General features: G+C 39.0%; 1 protein-coding gene and 1 pseudogene across 1 annotated transcript in view; one reads left to right on the top strand and one right to left on the bottom strand.

Annotated features, from left to right (window-relative positions):
- LOC132507802 (centrosomal protein of 78 kDa-like) overlaps positions 1 to 18,231 on the bottom strand; it is a 106,219-nt gene that overhangs the window by 31,596 nt on the left and 56,392 nt on the right. The window lies entirely within an intron of this gene.
- LOC132508394 (ferritin light chain-like) lies at positions 3,322 to 14,092 on the top strand (annotated as a pseudogene).

Genomic DNA, 18,231 nt, shown 5'->3' with positions numbered 1-18,231 from the left:
AAGAAAAAAGCTCATGCTTTCCAACCAAAATGGAATAATTCAGTCAATGGAGACTTAATAAAACTCTGCCATAAAGCAATTGTTTACTTGAAATCTACCTTTTGTGGTATATTTATTGGGGTAAGGAGTGTAAGCAAATCATAATTAGAGTTACCGATTATTCCAGAAATCAAGGTCATTGAGTTCAGATTCCAACTTTGACCCTGACCCAGGCTTACGGAGATGTAAGATGTCCCAATACCTCATATCCAGCATACATGGGAGAAACAAGGTATGCAGACAGATCCTCTTATAAATATCCCATATGTAGTGGTTTTAATACAGGGTCTCAGATTCATTGCCATTCTTCGCATCCAGATGTGGGCATTTTCCCTTGAATTTAGGCAGGCTTTCCATGGCTTCAAACAATAGAGCAGGGGTCAGTAAATTATGGCTGGTGGGCCAAGTCTAGGCCTCTACCAGCTTTTATAAATGAAGCTTTATTGGAACACAGCCATGTTCCTTAGTATATGTATTGTTTGTGTCTGTTTTCACATCACAGCAGCAGAGCTAAGTAGTTGCAAAAGAGACTGTATGGCTTGTAAAGCCTAAAATATTGACTGTCTGACACTTTATGGAAAAAGGTCTCCAACGCCTGCAATAGTATATAATGAAAGTGATGCTATGTAACATCTAAGACTAGGTCATAAAAGGTCATGCAGCTTTTGCATGATTCTCGTGGAATGCTTCAACCCTGGACACTCATTCTCTTGGAATACTCTATCTTGAATCCTAACTACCACGTTATGAGAAGTCCAAGCCACCTGGGCAGCCATCTATAGGCACTCCAGTCAACAGTCCTTGTTGGGCCCAGTCTTCAAGGGCCAGACATGTGAATTAAAATTATCTAGATGATTCCAGCTCCAGCCATCCGAATCCTCATGAGCTGAGGTTTCAGATATCAGTCATGGAGTAGAGACAAGCCATCTCCTCTGTGTACTGTTTGAATTGCTGACCCACAAAATCTGGGCACATATTAAAATTTTTGTTTATTTCACCACTAAGCTTGGACTTCTTTATTATGTAGCAATAGATAACTATAGCACTGTGTCTGTACACAGGATATCTACATTTCACAGAGCACAGATTTTTAGATGTGAATGTTGACTGCCCAATTTCTAAGAAGAACGTATACACACACATAGGTACAAAATGTTTATGCATATGTAAATATTAGACCTATATAAACTAATCTATATTATCCATAAAATGAGGGGGCCTTGATAATGGCTAACATTATTTTTCGGTATTTATTGTGTTCAAAGAACTGATAAATTCTTGCATTGTATGAATTTTCTCTTTCACCCTCATAGCAACTCCCTGAGAGAAGTAATGGTATCTCTATTTTATAGAGGAGAAAACTGAGGCAAAAACAGATAACATGCTCAAGAGTACTCAACAAGTAAATTTTTAGAGTCAAGATTTGAACCCAGGTTCTCAAGTTTTAGATCCCTTACTCATACTCACCAAGCTATATACTGAGGAAGGGGATGAAAGCTGACGCCATTACCTCATGCTCAAGAAGTTAGACAGAAACTTAGCAGGTATGGTTGAAAGAAGACAGGACTTGGAGTCGTAAGTCCAGAGCCTGAGTTATGAGATGAATTCTCCTCTCATCTAGATATAGGTTTGTTTTTAGAAAATGAAGAAGATCACTGCATATTTTGATTGTTAATTTCTGTACTTAATGATTACCAAAGAATGGAATTTTAGCAGGGAGCTATTTTGCAATGACATAAATTATTGATTCAAACTCAAACCTTTATTATAAATTATTGATTCAAAATCAAATCTTTATTAAGTCTCCCTTGCATCAGAAGTTTTTCCCACTCTTCATTTCTTTGAAACGCTTTCCTGTCTACTCTTGGCCAAAGCTTGAAGCCTAATTTAACACTTGGAAATAAAATAATGAAATAGTCATAACACAGCAATTCCAATGCCTACTGAAATGGAAGCTCTAAATAATTTTTCAGATAATTTAGGAAATTAAAAATATTTACATCATAGATGCAAAGACAGAAGTTACTTGTGTAATAAATGGTGAGACAAAAAGTTTCTGGTCAAGTAGATTTGTTTATATATGATCACTAATCTGAGTTCTACCCCTGTGCTAAAACCCAGTGACAGGTTGCATACAGCTTCTAAAGGGATAGTTCAGTGCATTGGGTCAAATTCATGCCATAAAATGGGTATTAGTAGTAGTACTAGAAGACAGAGTGACTGTCTTCTTTGGGACATAGATGAAGACCCCAAGATAGACAATATCAAGGACAAATTATGTAGAATAAGATATTATCTCAGTCCTTGGAACATGTCATCCAGGATAGAACAAGAAGTAGATTTATTATCAAGTACATGAAGCCAGAGACAGTAAGCAATGAGTGGTAGTTGGTTAAAATAGACAAGTTTTAGAAGTAGAGGCACGGATGTAGAAAACAAACTTAGGGTTACCAGGGGATTGTGGCAGGGAGGCTAAATTGGGAGATTGGGACTGAAATATACACACTACTATACATAAAATAGATAACTAGTAAGAACCTGCTCTTCTTATTAGCCCAGGGAACTCCGTTCAGTACTCTGTAATGGGCTATTTGGAAAAGACTCCCAAAAAAAAATAAAAGTGGGGCTTCCCTGGTGGCACAGTGGTTGAGAGTCCGCGTGCTGATGCAGGGGACACGGGTTCGTGCCCCGGTCCGCGAAGATCCCACATGCCGCGGAGCGGCTGGGTCCGTGAGCCATGGCCGCTGAGCCTGCGCGTCTGGAGCCTGTGCTCCACAACGGGAAAGGCCACAACAGTGAGAGGCCCGCGTACTGAAAAAAGAAAAAAAAAAGTGGATATATGTACATGTATAACTGATTCACTTTGCTGTACACCTGAAACTAACACAACACTGTAAATCAACTATACTCCAATAAAAATTTTTTAAAAAAATAGGTTTTAAGAACCATAGTCAGGGAGCAGTGTGGATTCGAAAGACCTGGCAAGAAATATTTCTGCCTCCTCAGACAATGCTCCCCAAGCTGGCTATTGCAAGGGTGAGCATTTAAGAGATCTTTGACCTAAGGAGGACATGAGATTAACAGTCTATCCCAATGTGCATGAATTATTCTCCTCGGTGCTACCAGAAATCAGATGGCATCCTAGAGCAGGGGTCAGCAGATCTTTTTTGTAAAGGCTCAGATAGTAAATATTTTGGATTTTCTGTACCATACGTCTCCATTGCAACTGCCCATCTGCTGCTGTAGCACAGAAACAGCCATGCACAATACGTTAACGAATGGATGCGGCTGTGTTCAAGCAAAACGTTATGTACAAAACCAGGAGTCAAGCGAGATCTGATCAGTGGGCCAGAGTGTGCGGACGCCAGTTCTGGGTCAGTGTTCACAGCTGAATGAGTCATGAGGCCTTAAGTTCCAGTTCTCATTGTACTACTTTCTACCTGGGTGAACTTGGGTTCGTCCTTTTATTTATATGGGCCACTGTATTAGTCAAGGTTCTCCAGAAAAACAGAACCAACAGCATGTGTATACAATGTGCCCATATATACTGACAGATATAGATCTAGATATCCATATCTATATAAAGATAGAGAAAGAGAGAGAGATTTTAAACAACTGGTTCACACAATAATAGAGGCTTGGTAAATTCAAAATCTGCAGGTTAGGCTGTCTAGAGACTCTCGGAAGAGTTGCAGTTCAATTTCTGTAAGTCTTCTGGCAGAATTCCTTTTTGCAACAGGGAGGTCAGTCTTTATTAAGAGCTTCAACTGATTGGATGAGGCCCATGCATATTATGGAGGATAATCTGCTTTACTCAAAGTCCACCACAAATTTAATTATGAATTTCATCCAAAAACACCATCACAGGGACTACCCTGGTGGCACAGTGGTTAAGAATCCGCCTGCCAATGCAGGGGACACGGGTTTGAGCCCTGGTCTGGGAAGATCTCACATGCCGTGGAGCAACTAAGCCCATGCACCACAGCTACTGAGCCCGTGCACCTAGCGCCCATGCTCTGCAACAAGAGAAGCCACCGCAATGAGAAGCCCGCACACCACAACAAAGAGTAGCCCTCGCTTGCTGCAAATAGAGAAAGCCCACGTGCAGCAACGAAGACCCAATGCAGCCAAAAATTATAAATAAATAAAACATAAAAATTTTAAAAAACACAAAAACACCATCACAGAAATATCCAGAATAATATTTGACCAAATAACTGGGCATGGTGGCCCAGACAAATTGACATGGAAAATTCACCACCTAAGCCATAGTTTTGTCACCTTTTACTGAGAAATATGACTCATCTGAGCTATTTTGATACCTAGAAGATACTTTCTAGAGGTAACACCCTCAGTATTTTACATGGTAGGCAGTAGAGGGAATGAGCCCATTTGCCCAGTCATATGACACCTAAAGGATAAAATTCTGTCTTCTCTCTCCAACCCACAAGGATGAATGCTAAAAATACATCACTTATATCTGCTTTAGCTAACATAGGATAGGTCTGGAACAGACCTATGCTCCCAGTAAGTCTCATGAAATGCTGTTTCATTAAGGAGACACTTTACTTGCTAAGATTAGAAGCAAAAGAGGGTGGTGGATGAAAAACTGCCCAAGGATATAAGCTCATGCAAGGAAGCAGGCGAGAGAATGGGTATCCGAAGATGTGCTCTCTGAGCCAACACTAATTCCACAGCATCAGGTTATAATTCAGGGAGCCCAACCGCTGGGGTTTTTTTCCCCTTCTTCTTTTCCCCCAAAGAGGGACAAGCATACTGACAAAGGAAGAGCATCAGTCACCACAGATAAATTGCTTTTTAGAGGTGATCTCGCAAATGATTTGGCTCAGTGTAGACTATGATTTGGCTCCCCAAACCATAAGCTAGAGCATTTCATTCCAGGTCCCTCTTCAAATATCCATGATAGGTAAAACTCTGGCATCAAGTAGGTCTTGAAATCTCCCCAGGTGATTATAATATGCAACCAGGGCTGAGAATCTGGAGATGTAGAGCAAACTTAAATTGAACTTTAGTTAAACAGTAAAACAAGCTCTGACTCTACTGGCTGGAGCTAGACAAGGGATATGGATTTAGTGGGATGAGAAGATAAAGGACACCAGGGAGTAAATCAAATGCTTTACACGTGTGCTTAGCTAATTGTTACTCAGATAATTCAGACAATCTTACAGCACCTGAACCCTGAAATTCCTTAGTTCTGTTTCAAAAAAAGGAACTCTTCAAGTAACTGAACTCTGAGAATCATGCCAATCATAAAGAAAAAGAAGAAATCTTATTTTTTGAATTAGTTGATTTCATATATACTGTTTCACTTTCATGATATTAACTAGTTATCTTTCTCTCCATTTTATGTTTGAGGAAAGTAAGGCTTTAAAGTCTCAGTAATTTTCTCAAGGTCACTTGTTAAGGGTGTGGTAGGCAGCATAATGGCTCCTAAAAATGCCCTCACCCTAATCCCTAGAACCCAATAATATGTTACCTTACATGGTAAAGAGGACTTTGCAGATATGACTGAAGTTACAGGCCTTGAGATAGAAAGATTATCCTGGATTACCTCATGGAACAAATCTAATTGCATGAGTCCTTAAAAGCAGAAAACCATTCCCAACTGTAGAAAGAGAAAGAGAGAGATGTCCTAATAGAAGCAGAATCAGAGAGATGCAACATTTTGGGGTTTGTAGGTGGAGAAAGGGGACTCTGAGTCAAGGACTACAAGTGACCACTGGAAGCGGATAAAGTCCAGGGAACAGAAACACCCCTAAGAGCCTCCAGAAAAGAATGTAGCTCTGCCAACACTTTTTTTTCTTTTTTAACCATCTTTATTGGCGTATAATTGCTTTACAATGGCGTGTTAGTTTCTGCTTCATAACAAAGTGAATCAGCTATACATATACATATATCCCCATATCTCCTCCCTCTTGCATCTCCCTACCACCCTCCCTTCCCTATCCCACACATCTAGGTGGACACAAAGCACAGAGCTGATCTCCCTGTGCTTTGTGGCTGCTTCCCACTAGCTAGCTCTTTTATATTTGGTAGTGTATATATGTCCATGCCACTCTCTCACTTCATCCCAGATTACCCTTCCCCGTCCCTGTGTCCTCAAGTCCACTCTCTATGGCTGCGTCTTTATTCCTGCCCTGCCCCTAGGTTCTTCATAACCATTTTTTCTTTTTTTTAAAATTCCATATATATGTATTAGCATATGGTATTTGTTTTTCTCTTTCTGACTTACTTCACTCTGTATGACAGTCTCTAGGTCAATCCACCTCACTACAAATAACTCAATTTCATTTCTTTTTATGGCTGAGTAATATTCCATTGTGTATATGTGCCACATCTTTATCCATTCATCTGTCGATCCTGCCAACACTTTTACTTAATTGAGACCAAAGTCAGACTTGTAAGGTAATAAATTTACGTTGATTTGAGTCACTAAATTTGGGATAATTTGTATGAAAGCAATAAAAAAAAATACAGAGGTCCTACAAGAGCCAGGCTATATATTTATACTTAAGTATTTCTGAAATGAATTTAACCTTGTGATTGACAGCAGCAGCAGCAGCAGCAGCTTCCAAGGGATCCCACCACACACCTGAGGCAAAAGGAGCCTAATACAAAGCAGTGACAGCAGCAGGTCACTGGCCCACACTTGGGGTAGAGGGGGACTTGATCTACTGTAGCAGCAGCATAGCCTGAATGGGAACCCATCCTCCTGTGGCACTAGTCCCATCAACATTAGTCTAATCTGCTAGCATCTGCTGTGCCAACAGGCCCAACATATACAAACCCTCCAACTCAGTAGCATTAAGTGAGCCAGGCTCAGTGTTTCCTGAAACTCATATCCAGTTGCACTGGAAATCCAAGACATCACCTACTGTTATGAAAACATAAACAATAACAGAAGACTGGGAACTTCAGAAAGGAAAGGGGAACAATGGAATGGGTGAAAACAAATGGGGTAAATATAAGAGACTATCATTAGCCTCATGAGTTTCTTAAATTCTATATGATGGTCAAAGCAAAAGTGATGACACCATCTGATGGGGTTCTCAATGTAGAGAAAGGAAATACTACAGAAAATCATACTTTAAAACTGGGGAATATTAAGAGACCTAAATGGAAGTAAAATTTTGAAACTTCACTTGAAGTAATGAAACACTGATTCCAGTAGGCTATGATAAGTTACATATGTATACTGTAATGCCAAAAGCAACCACTAAGAAAACTATACAAACAGTATACACAAATGATTATAAATGAATTAAATTAAAATGGACTTATTAAAAAATGTTTAAGTAACCCACAAGAAGGAAAAATAAGGGAAACACAGGATTGAGAAACTAAGGTAAAAGACAAAACAAAAAATAACATGGTAGACCAAATCTTTGACATGGCAATAATTACGTTAACGGTAAATGATCTAAATAACCAAGTCAAAGACAGAGATTGGAAGAGTAGATTAAAAAATCGCAAGCATGATCCAACTATATACTGTCTATAAGAAGCTTACTTTAAACATCATGATATAGGTAGTTCAAAGTAAAAGGATGAAAATGATATATCATGTGAACATTAATCAGAAAAAGCAGGAATGGCTATATTACTATCAGATAAAGTAGACTTCAGAGCAAAGGAAATTATTAGGGGCAAAGAGGGTCATTACATAAAGATAACAGGAATAATCCACCTAGATGACCTAGTGATACTAAATGTGTGTGCACCAAACAACAGAACTTCAAAATGCATGAAGCAAACACTGAAAAAGGTAAAAGGAGAAAGTTTTAAATCCACAATTATTATTTGAGACTTCAATACAGCAATTTATACAACTACCAGAGAGAAAAATCAGCAAGGATATGGAAGAACTGAAAACATCATCAATCAACAGGAATATAACTGACATTTAAAGAACACACTCAGTAAGAGCAGAATACATATTCAAGTGTCCATGGAACATTCACTCATATACCATATACTGGGCGATAAAAAAACATTAGCAGATTTAAAAGAATTAAAATCAGAGAGAGTATGTTCTCTAGCCATAATGGAATCAGACTAGAAATCAATAAGAGAAAGACAACAGGAAAATCTTCAATCACATGAAAACTAAACATCACACTTCCAAATAACTCATGGGTAAAAAAGACAGCATCAAGGAAAAAATTTTTAAATGCATAGAATAAAAGAAAATGGAGATATAACAGATCAAAGTTTGCGGAATGAAGTGAAAGCAATGCTGAAAGGGAAGTTTATAGCACTAAATTGGGAAAGAAAATATTTCAAAGCAATAATCTAATTTTCTATATTAAAATAGTAAAAAAGGAAGAGGAAAAAACACTAAACAAGCAGAAAGAAGGAAATAATAAAGATGAAACAGAAATCCATGAAACTGAAAACAGGAAAATAGCGGGGGAAATCAATGAAACAAAAGGCTGGTTCTTTGAAATAAACAATCTAACCAATAAAGATCTAGAAAGACTGATAAAGATAAACAGAGAGATGGCACAAATCACAGATATCAGAAATGCAACCAGGGATACCATGACATATCCTGCAGGTTAATGAGGGACAAGTTACTATGAACAAGTCTACACTAGAAATTCAAAAATGTAGATGAAATGGGCCAATGTTTCTACACCCAAAACTACCAAAACTCAGCCAAGATGCAATAGATAATCTCAATTTTCCTGTAACCATTAGAAACACTGGTTTTTCATTTAAAAACTCCCAAAAGAAATATTCAGGCTTAGATGTTTCACTTTTACCCAAGACTTAAAGAATTAACACCAGTTTTACATGATTTGATAAGAAATAGAAGTAGAGGGAACAGTTTCTAATTAATTTTATGAAGCCAGTATTACCTTGATACCAAAACCAGACAGGGATAGTATAGAAAGAAGAAACCTACAGACCAATATTTTTTATGAAATTGGCTGAAAAACCCTCAGTCAAATATTAGCAAATTAAATCCAGAAATATATGAAAAGAATAATATACCATGACCAAGTGGGATTTATTCCAGTTATGCAAAGTTGGTTAAATATTGGAAAATCAAACAGTGTAATCCACCATATCCAATAGATTAAGGGGGAAAAGTCATGTGATCCTATCCATTAATGCAGAGAAAGCATCTGACAAAATCCAATCCCATTCATGATTTTAAAAAAAGAAGAAAAAGAACTCCAAGCAAACTAGGAATAGAAAAGGAACATACTGAAACTCATAAAGATGATCTACAAACAACCTATACCGACATTATATTTAACTGTGAAAGACTGGATGCTTTCTCTGTAAGATCAGAAACAAGGCACCGATATCTGCTCTCACCACTTTTATTATATATATCACTGGAGGTTCTAGTAAGAAAATAAAGCAAAAATAAATAAATACATAAATTTAAAAGTTAAATTTTTAAAAAGTTTATTTAAAAGATAAAAGGACTATTCCTACTACGTTGCATAGGAAGGAACATATCCTACTGAATGTTGAATAGTAATATATCCTATTATACTGAATAAGGAAAAGTAAAACTGTCTGTATTTGAAGATAAGATGATAATCTAAATGGAGAAAATACCAAGGAATCCACAAAAAGCTTGAGAAATAATATTAGTTTGTAAATGATTTAGAGTACAAGATCACCACAATTTTATCAAATTATATATTAATAACAAATGTGTAGAAGCTTAAATAAACATATGTGATGCCATTTACAACTGACCTAAATAAATACTTAAATATAGGCCCAATAAGACATTTATAGGACCTCTAGACTGAAAATTACAAAATGCTGATGAAGAAAAATTTTTAAGTCCCAAACAAATAGGGAGACATACCTTGTTCATGGATTAGAAAACACAACATGATAAAGATGTCAATTCTCCCCAAGTTAAGAGGCTTAACACAATTACTCTTAAAATGCCCTCAAGGTTTTTGTGGATCTAGACAAGCTTATTCTAAGATTTATATGGTAAGAAGAGGCTGAAGAATAGCTAAAACAACTTGTAAAGGAAGATGAAAATGGGAGGAATTAACCTACCCAATTTCAAGATTTTGCAGTAATGATGGAGGGTAGATACATAGATCAATGGAATGGAATAGAGAACCCAGAAATAGACTGACATAAATACATATAACTTGTTTTTGACAGCAGTGCAAAAGCTATCAAGGAAGAATAGACTTTTCAAAAAATGGTACTGAAACAGTTGGACATCCCTCGACAAAAACAAACAAACAAAAAATGAACCTTAACCTCCACACCTTACACAAAAATTAAATCAAAGTGGATCATAATCTGAAATGTAAAAGCAGGGCATTTTTAGAAAAAAAATAGGAGAAAATGTTTGGCATCTAGAACTAGGGGAATAATTCTTAGACTTGACACCAAAAGTATGATCAATAAAGGCAAAAACTGATAAATTGGATCTCATCAAAATGAGTTAAAAATGCTTCATAGAAGATCCTTTTAAGTGGATGAAAACTCAAATTACACAGTAGGAAAACATACTTGAAAATCCCATATGAGACAAATGACTTGTATCTATAATAACTCTCCAAACAACTTAAAAAAATCCAACTAGAAAATAGGCAGAAGACAGGAACACACATTTCATGGAAGAGAATATACACACGGCAAACGAGCACATGAAAAGATGCTCAGCATCATTAGCCATTAGGGAAATGCCAATTAAGACCATAATGAGATGTCAGAGAGTAACTAAAATTAAAGTATAGTGACAACATCAAATGCTGGCGAGTACATAGAAAAATTATATCACATCACTGGTGGGAAAATAAAATGGTTTAGCCACTCTGATCAACAGCTTGACAGTCTCTTTTAATCCTAAAAGTAGATTCACCCTACAACGCAGTAATTGTACTCTTGAGCATTTATCCAAAAGAAACAAAAACTTAATTAAGTTCCCACAGAAACTTACACATAAATGTTCATAGCAGTTTTATTTATAATAGCCAAAAACTGGCAACTACCCAAATGTCTTTCAGTGGATGAATGTTGAAACAAATTGTGATAAAATCTTATGATAGAATACTACCGAGCAACAAAAAGGAACAAATTATTAATATATGCAAAAATTGAAATGAACTTCAAGGGAATGATGCCGAGGGAAAAATTTTGAAAAGCCGATCTCCGAAGATTAAGTAATTCATGATTATGTTTACATATTATTCTTAAAATAACAAAACCGTGGAGATGGAGAACAGATTAGAAGTTGCCAAGGGTTAGAGATGGGGGTAGAAGGTACAGCGGGGGAACTCTGTGAGGTTTTTGTGGTTCCAGTACAAATAATACAGCAATCTTGGTTTTAATCCCTAAAGATTTCTAAAAGCAATTCCTAATAAGAGGTGTCCAGATATTTAGCAATGGCAGCAGATTAGAGGTATAGCTCCCCAACATAACAACTTCAAAAGAGAACATACTAATTCAATGCATATGTTAATTTCAAAAAGGCCAGTCACAATACTTAAATGGTATATATCTTAACGATATTATTCTAAGTATCCAGCTATACCAGATGGACTAGCAAGATTTTCTGTACATTCAACCTTATTTAAGACAGTAAATCTTATAGTAAGACAGTTAAAAAAAGAAAAAGAAAAAAAAACAAACCTCAACTACAGTTGGATATTCTCATAGGAAGATGAGGTGAAAATATGCAGCAGCGGTTCAAAAGCTTAAGCAGTGGCACCTAAATTTGGTTGTGCATTAGAATCATCTGAAGCACTTTTTAAAAACCCTCACACTGACGGTTGGTCATCGTAGACCAATAAAATCATTTTAAATCTCCTCAGACGATGCCAATGTCTAGCCAGAACTGAGAACCAGCGGACTAAGCAGAAGGGGATGTTTCTACAAAGATCTCTTAACAGTAAGTCCTTTCACCCAATCAGATTTACCTCCCCGCAAAGGGCTAAAGAACGCTAGTGTTGTCCATACTTGCTTAGCTTTAATTAGCACTTGTGACTTGCCCCAAACCTAGATCATGTTTCCCCTAAATTTCATGTTATTCCCTACGTTTTTCAAACCCAGGGCTAAGGGGTTTGCCAGGATGAGATTTTAAGTGCTCACACAGGGGAAGTCCCTGGCAAACCAGGACAGCGGTCCCTCTACATTGAAATGTAAAGCATCCTAAATAACCCTGCCACTGCTCCCAGATCCTAGTCTGTGCCAACCAGTGGAGAAAAGGCATTCTCCATTACTACCACGGCAAATGCTGCTGTACTTGCCTTGGCTGGTCCCTATCTTTTCCAGGCACCACTCCCCTTCACCTGCTGGTGGACGCTTTGGCCAGCTGACAATGCAGATATTTTCAAACTTTAAGGTGAATAAAAATCATCTGGAGGGCCTGTTATAACAGAGATCACTGAGCCCCACCAGAGCTGCTGATTCCATAGGGCTGAGACAGGGCCCTAAAACTTGAATATCTGACACATTATCAGGGGACGCTGGTAAAACTGGTCAGGTTGTTACCGAATGCAGGTTCGTGTGTCTGAAGCACAGTGAGGCCAAACAAACCTAAAGGTTGGAGTCTGGAGCAGAGAAAGGTTTATTGCAGGATCGAGCAAGGAGAGGGGTGGCCCGAGTTCCAAAACACCCTGAAATCTCCAAAGGATTTCAGCAAAGCATGTTTAAAGGCCAGGTGAGGGAGGGACGTCCCAGGGAATGTGATCAGCTCGTGCACAGTCCTCTGATTGGTTGATGTGGAGGCCACAGGGCAGGTAACATTATCCATCCTTAGGTGCCAGAAGGTCTGGGGGCTACGTGCTCATGATCATCAAGGAGTTAATTTCTTCCATTGGGTGGTGGTTTTTAGCATCTGAAAACTCAAGGAATATGCCTGAGATACTATTATCTGAGTACTTCAGAGAGGAACTACAGCAGAGGATATGGGGGATGGGTCTGTCCTAGGAAGGCCCCATAGGGTACTGCTTGGTTACAAGGTGACCATACTTTGAGAACCACTGCTCTAGTGGCTTGGAATGTTCAGAAAGTAATGGAAGAATCCCTTCCCAGGTCTAGATTCTAGTATCGCCAGCTATTTTGGTGGGGGGAAGGGTAAGTTTTGTCCTTGCTTGGACTTCTGGTTCATTTATATCAAAGCCTATTTGAGGCAGTGCGCTCGGCAGTCCTGCAGTTCTGTCTTCTGCTTCAACAGTGTCTGGAATGAACAGACCCAGGGACGCTCCTTGCTCCAGCCCCCGACCACCCTCCAACCTTTCTTCCTGTCGCAATCTTTGGAATCAGCCACTCAGCTATCCTCAGCCTCCAGGACAGGCCAACACCGTTTTTTGAGCTTAGCTCCTCATCACTGATCAACCACGAGTTCCCAGGTTCGTCAGAATTATTCCATCGAGGTGGAGGCCGCCGTCCACCGCCTGTTCAACATGCATCTGGGGACACTTACCTCTCTCTGAGCTTCTATTTTGACAGCAACAATGGGACTCTGGACAGTGTGGGCCACATTTTTCGCCAACTGGCTGAGGAGACGTGTGAGGGCGCCCAGCGTCTCTTGAAAATGCAAAACCAGTGCTGTGGCCGCGCCCTCTTCCAGGATGCGCGGAAGCCTTCTCAAGATGAGTGGGGTAAAACCCAGGACGCTGTGGAAGCCGCCATTCTTAGGGAGAAGAGCCTGCACCAGGCACTATCAGATCTGCGCGCCCTGGCTTCCGCCCGCGCAGACTCCCACCTCTGTGACTTCCTGGAGAGCCGCTTCCTGGAGGAGCAGGTGAAACTCATCAAGAAGATGGGCGACCACCTGACCAACCTCCGCAGGCTGGCTGGTCCGCAGGCTGTGCTGGGCGAGTATCTCTTTGAAAGGCTCACCCTCGAGCACAAACAGGAGTCTCTGAAGTCCAGCGGCCTCTGAGGAGCCCCTCTGGCATCAGAGCTTCTGCCTGAAGCCCTGCTCTGCAGCTACTAGGCAGCTTTGTAACCGCCCTGGAGCCCTCTCCCAAGCCTTGGACCAAATGGAAACAATAACGCTTTTTGCAGAAGGAAAAAAAAAAAGCCTATTTGAAACACAAACAGAATAAAGAGGAAAAAAAGAAATATATATATATATATGTATATATATATATATTCATGTTTTTTTCCTTTTTTTAAAAATTTATTTTACTGAAGTATAGTTGATATACAATGTTGTGTTAGTTTATGCTGTACAACAAAGTGATTCAGTTATACATATATATAATTTTTCATATTTTCCATTATGGTTAATTACAGGACATTGACTATAGTTCCCTGTACTATACAGTAGGACCTTGTTGTTTATCCATCATATATATAATAGTTACCTCTGCTAATCCCAAACTCCCAATCCATCACTCCCCCACCTCCCCCTTCCCCTCGGGAACCACAAGTTTGTGTGCTATGTCTGTGAGTCTGTTTCTGTTTCATGGATAAGTTCATTTGTATCATATTCTAGATTCCACATATAAGTGATATCATATGGTATTTGTCTTTCTCCTTCTCACTTACTTCATTTAGTATAATAGTCTCTAGGTCCAGCCATGTTGCTGCAAATGGCATTATTTCATTCTTTTTTATAGCTGAGTAGTATTCCATTTTATATATATCACACCTTCTTTATCCATTCATCTGTGAGTGGACATTTAGGTTGTTTTCATGTCTTGGCTATTATAAATAGTGCTGCTGTGAACATAGGGGTGCATGTATGTTTTCGAATTATAGTTTTGTCCAGATATTTGCCCAGGAGTAAGATTGCTGGATCACATGGTAGCTCTATTTTTAGCTTTTTGAGGAACTGCCATAGTGTTTTCCATAGTGGTTGCACCAATTTACATCCCCACCAACAGTGTAGAAGTAAGTCAGAAAGAGAGAGACAAATACCGTATGCTAACACATATATATGGAATTTAAGAAAAAAAATGTCATGAAGAACCTAGGGGTAAAACAGGAATAAAGACACAGACTTACTAGAGAACGGACTTGAGGATATGGGGAGGGGGAAGGGTAAACTGTGACAAGGCGTGAGAGAGGCATGGACATATATTCATGTTCTTTTAACATATGAATTGCCCCACTTTATCTGTGTGAAATAAGTTTGTTCCCGTTATTGGGCTGCTTCTCAAGCTTTGCTGCTCATTTGAATGACCTAAAGAGCTTTTAAGAAAAACATTGGTGTCTGGGTCCCAGCCCCAGAGATTTTGATTCAGTAGGTCTAGGGAGGAGCCTGGGCACAGGGAGGTCTCAGAGTTCCCCAAGTGATTCTCATGTGCAGCAACTTTGGGAACCACCTCTTGGCTTCAATCCAGCTAGTGATCAGATATTAAATCTAAGACACATGGGCTAGTGCGTGAGCTCTAGGAAGATTCGTGCCAGGGAAAATGATCGATAGTTGTGTTACTTCTCTGAAATGGACTGAAATTTCCAATTAGCATGAACAGGGGAGGGTGAATGGGTGAATGCAATAAGGTGTATCATTTACGTATTGCCCTATGTGTATGGCTAGAAGCTTTTGCAACTGAGGTCTGCCCTACTTTTCATGCTAATGGTAATGCTTGTCCTCCTAATGCAGCTGTAAACTTTATAAGCCCATAGGTAGACAGCATCACAAAATATTTACCCCTCCCCACTGGCCCACTCTCAAGCTTCTCTCCCCTTCCCCAATACACAAATGTACATCAATGCTCTTGAGACCACTATCAACATATTGACCTTCAATTCTTCTACTTTGCAGCTTCCCTCTTATCAGGAGACGTCAGCATTTAGTGCAAGGACAAATGCTTGCCTCTTGGTGAGTAATGTAGGCAATGCCTCCAAGAGACAAATAGCCCTTAGGGAGGGGGAAAAAGTCTTTCAAAAAGGTTGATGCCCAGAGGAGGCATTTTCAGTCATCTCAGCTTAGAGGTCAAATATCCAAAATTAAAAAGGTTAAAAAAAAGAAAAAGAAGAAAGCAAGGAAGAAAAGAAGGAAACAATTTTCTTATCTCATAGTAATAAGGCAGTTTTCCTTAAAAAAAAAAGACTTAAGCCTTAAATTCTCTTTCCTAATCAAAATGTGCTTTTCCGTCTTTAGACTATTCCTCTTATATCCTGTATTATTCATGACGTTTAATTCTTGAAATAGCACATGGCTGAAAACAGAAGCTAACCTCTTGTCCACTATGAATTAAATCTTCTTTTCCTAGGACCTGTCTACAGTGTACAATTTGGGGTTTGCTAACATAATTATTTTTTCTGAAATAAGTTACAGCATTTTGCCTTTTCAATATATAGTTATACAATATATTGTTAACACAACATAGTTAATATAGTCAATATAGTCAATACAACTATAACACACGTGATATGATGCCACTTTGGTGATTTTCTTCATCCATGTAATTCTGAAATTTGACAGTATAGTTTTCATATTCTAATGAGCTGAGTATTACCTTTGCAAGGATAGAAAAATAAAATAAATTCATAATATTCTTGTGTGGTTTGCCCCTGGGGTGGATTACCATAATGGGGGGATATTTGAGCCTTTCCCCAAGTCATTAAAAAACCTCCAGCGAGCAGCCCCTTGTCCTCTCCAGGGAGTGGGGGGAAAGGATCTTTAATCATAATAATCCTGGGGGGAGAAATCTCAGAAATAAGACATCTGCTTCTCTGCCTTGTTGTTTTGCAGAATAGCAATGATTGCTTTAGCAGCTTCTATTGCCATGTGTGTACAATAAGTAAATGAACATAAAATTGAATGAACGCATAAAAGAAGGATAAACCCACCCAGCTTAACAAATCCACTCTCTCACCTGCTGTCCCCTGAAACATGAAGAAAGAATCACGGGATCTTAGGATTAATAAAATAACAGTCTCTGTTAACAATATTGATGGAAGGTATAGGAAAATTTGTCTGATGTGGGACCAACAGCTTAACTGCTTAATCCTTTTTTTTTTAAGGGCAACTCATTCATTTATTGTTTAAAGATTGCAAGACAACTTCTGAATTTCTGTAGCACAGTTTAAATGTTTTACTTTCTTGATAAATCAGAGTATAATAGAAAAAACAATTAGTTTTCAGTAATATCTATATCTCTACTCAGAATTAAGTCTTCCACAGACATGTAACCTGGAAACAAAATCCTGTTACAATAAGCAAAGCTTCAACAGAGCTGCTACTTTTCGGGCCAGGGAAAGGTTCATCCCTATAGGAGGAGGATGTGCTATGTAAAATGGCTGCAAGGTCACAGCCTTGAGGGCGCTGGAAGTCTATTATCCTATCCCACATTAAGTAGTTTGGTGAACTTCAAACGCCCGTTCATCTGCAACCAAGCTGGCAAACTTTAACTGATATCTCAAGCAGGTAAAAAATAAATTAAAAGAAATCCTTACACTGATGTTCCTTGATTCACACTGTTAAATGGTTCATTAACATGTAATTCTGGCTAAGAATTACATTTGAGACTCCTTGCTCAGATTTTGGTTAACAGTACAAATCTTTGAGAAATTCCAGTTCTTATTAATCAATAATTTGTCAGCTAGGCTACATTCAGGCATCAGCTGCAACTACAGAATAGGTGCACTGCCTCAGCGCTTTGGAAAGACATAATCTAGAACACTACTAGCAGACAAAATATCTGTTACTAGACAGCACAGGTGCAGTACAGCAAGACAAAAACATATATTCATGTGTGCCGCGGACCAGCCGGACAAAGAGGATTTCACTGCCCAGGGTCAGAAGGGAAGGGGTAAGGAACTGAAGTAGCACCGACGGATGGGGTCAGAAGGACCAAGACAATTGATGGTTGCAAGGCAAATTTTATTGCGCTACAGTTGCAGATTATATAGACTAGAAAAAGGAAGGCTGCCAGATGGTGGTTTACATTATCTACAGACTGTCTCGGCTCAAGGTTAACTTCCCCGGGAGGAAACCCATAAACCCAGAAGCATCAAAAATAACCTGCATGTGCAGGGGAAAGACAGCTTTGCTTGTCTCATTTTACATTCTTTCTGATCGCTGGGCCCTGGTGATTTATCTCCCATGGAATGGAACAAGGAGGGGAACAAGTAGGGACAGTCCCTTCGAGCAGCGGCCGCATGCCTGGCATGTCCTTACCTGCTCTCAAGGCTGACTGCTTCCCACAGGTCCCCCTTTTTTATTTTTTAACTTTTGCTGCAAAATAATTCCATGAAGTTTAGTGCCGAGAG

The sequence above is a fragment of the Lagenorhynchus albirostris genome, chromosome 17 (assembly GCF_949774975.1).
Source record: "Lagenorhynchus albirostris chromosome 17, mLagAlb1.1, whole genome shotgun sequence".
Lineage (NCBI taxonomy): Eukaryota > Metazoa > Chordata > Mammalia > Artiodactyla > Delphinidae > Lagenorhynchus > Lagenorhynchus albirostris.
This window is presented reverse-complemented; position numbering and strand designations above follow the sequence as displayed.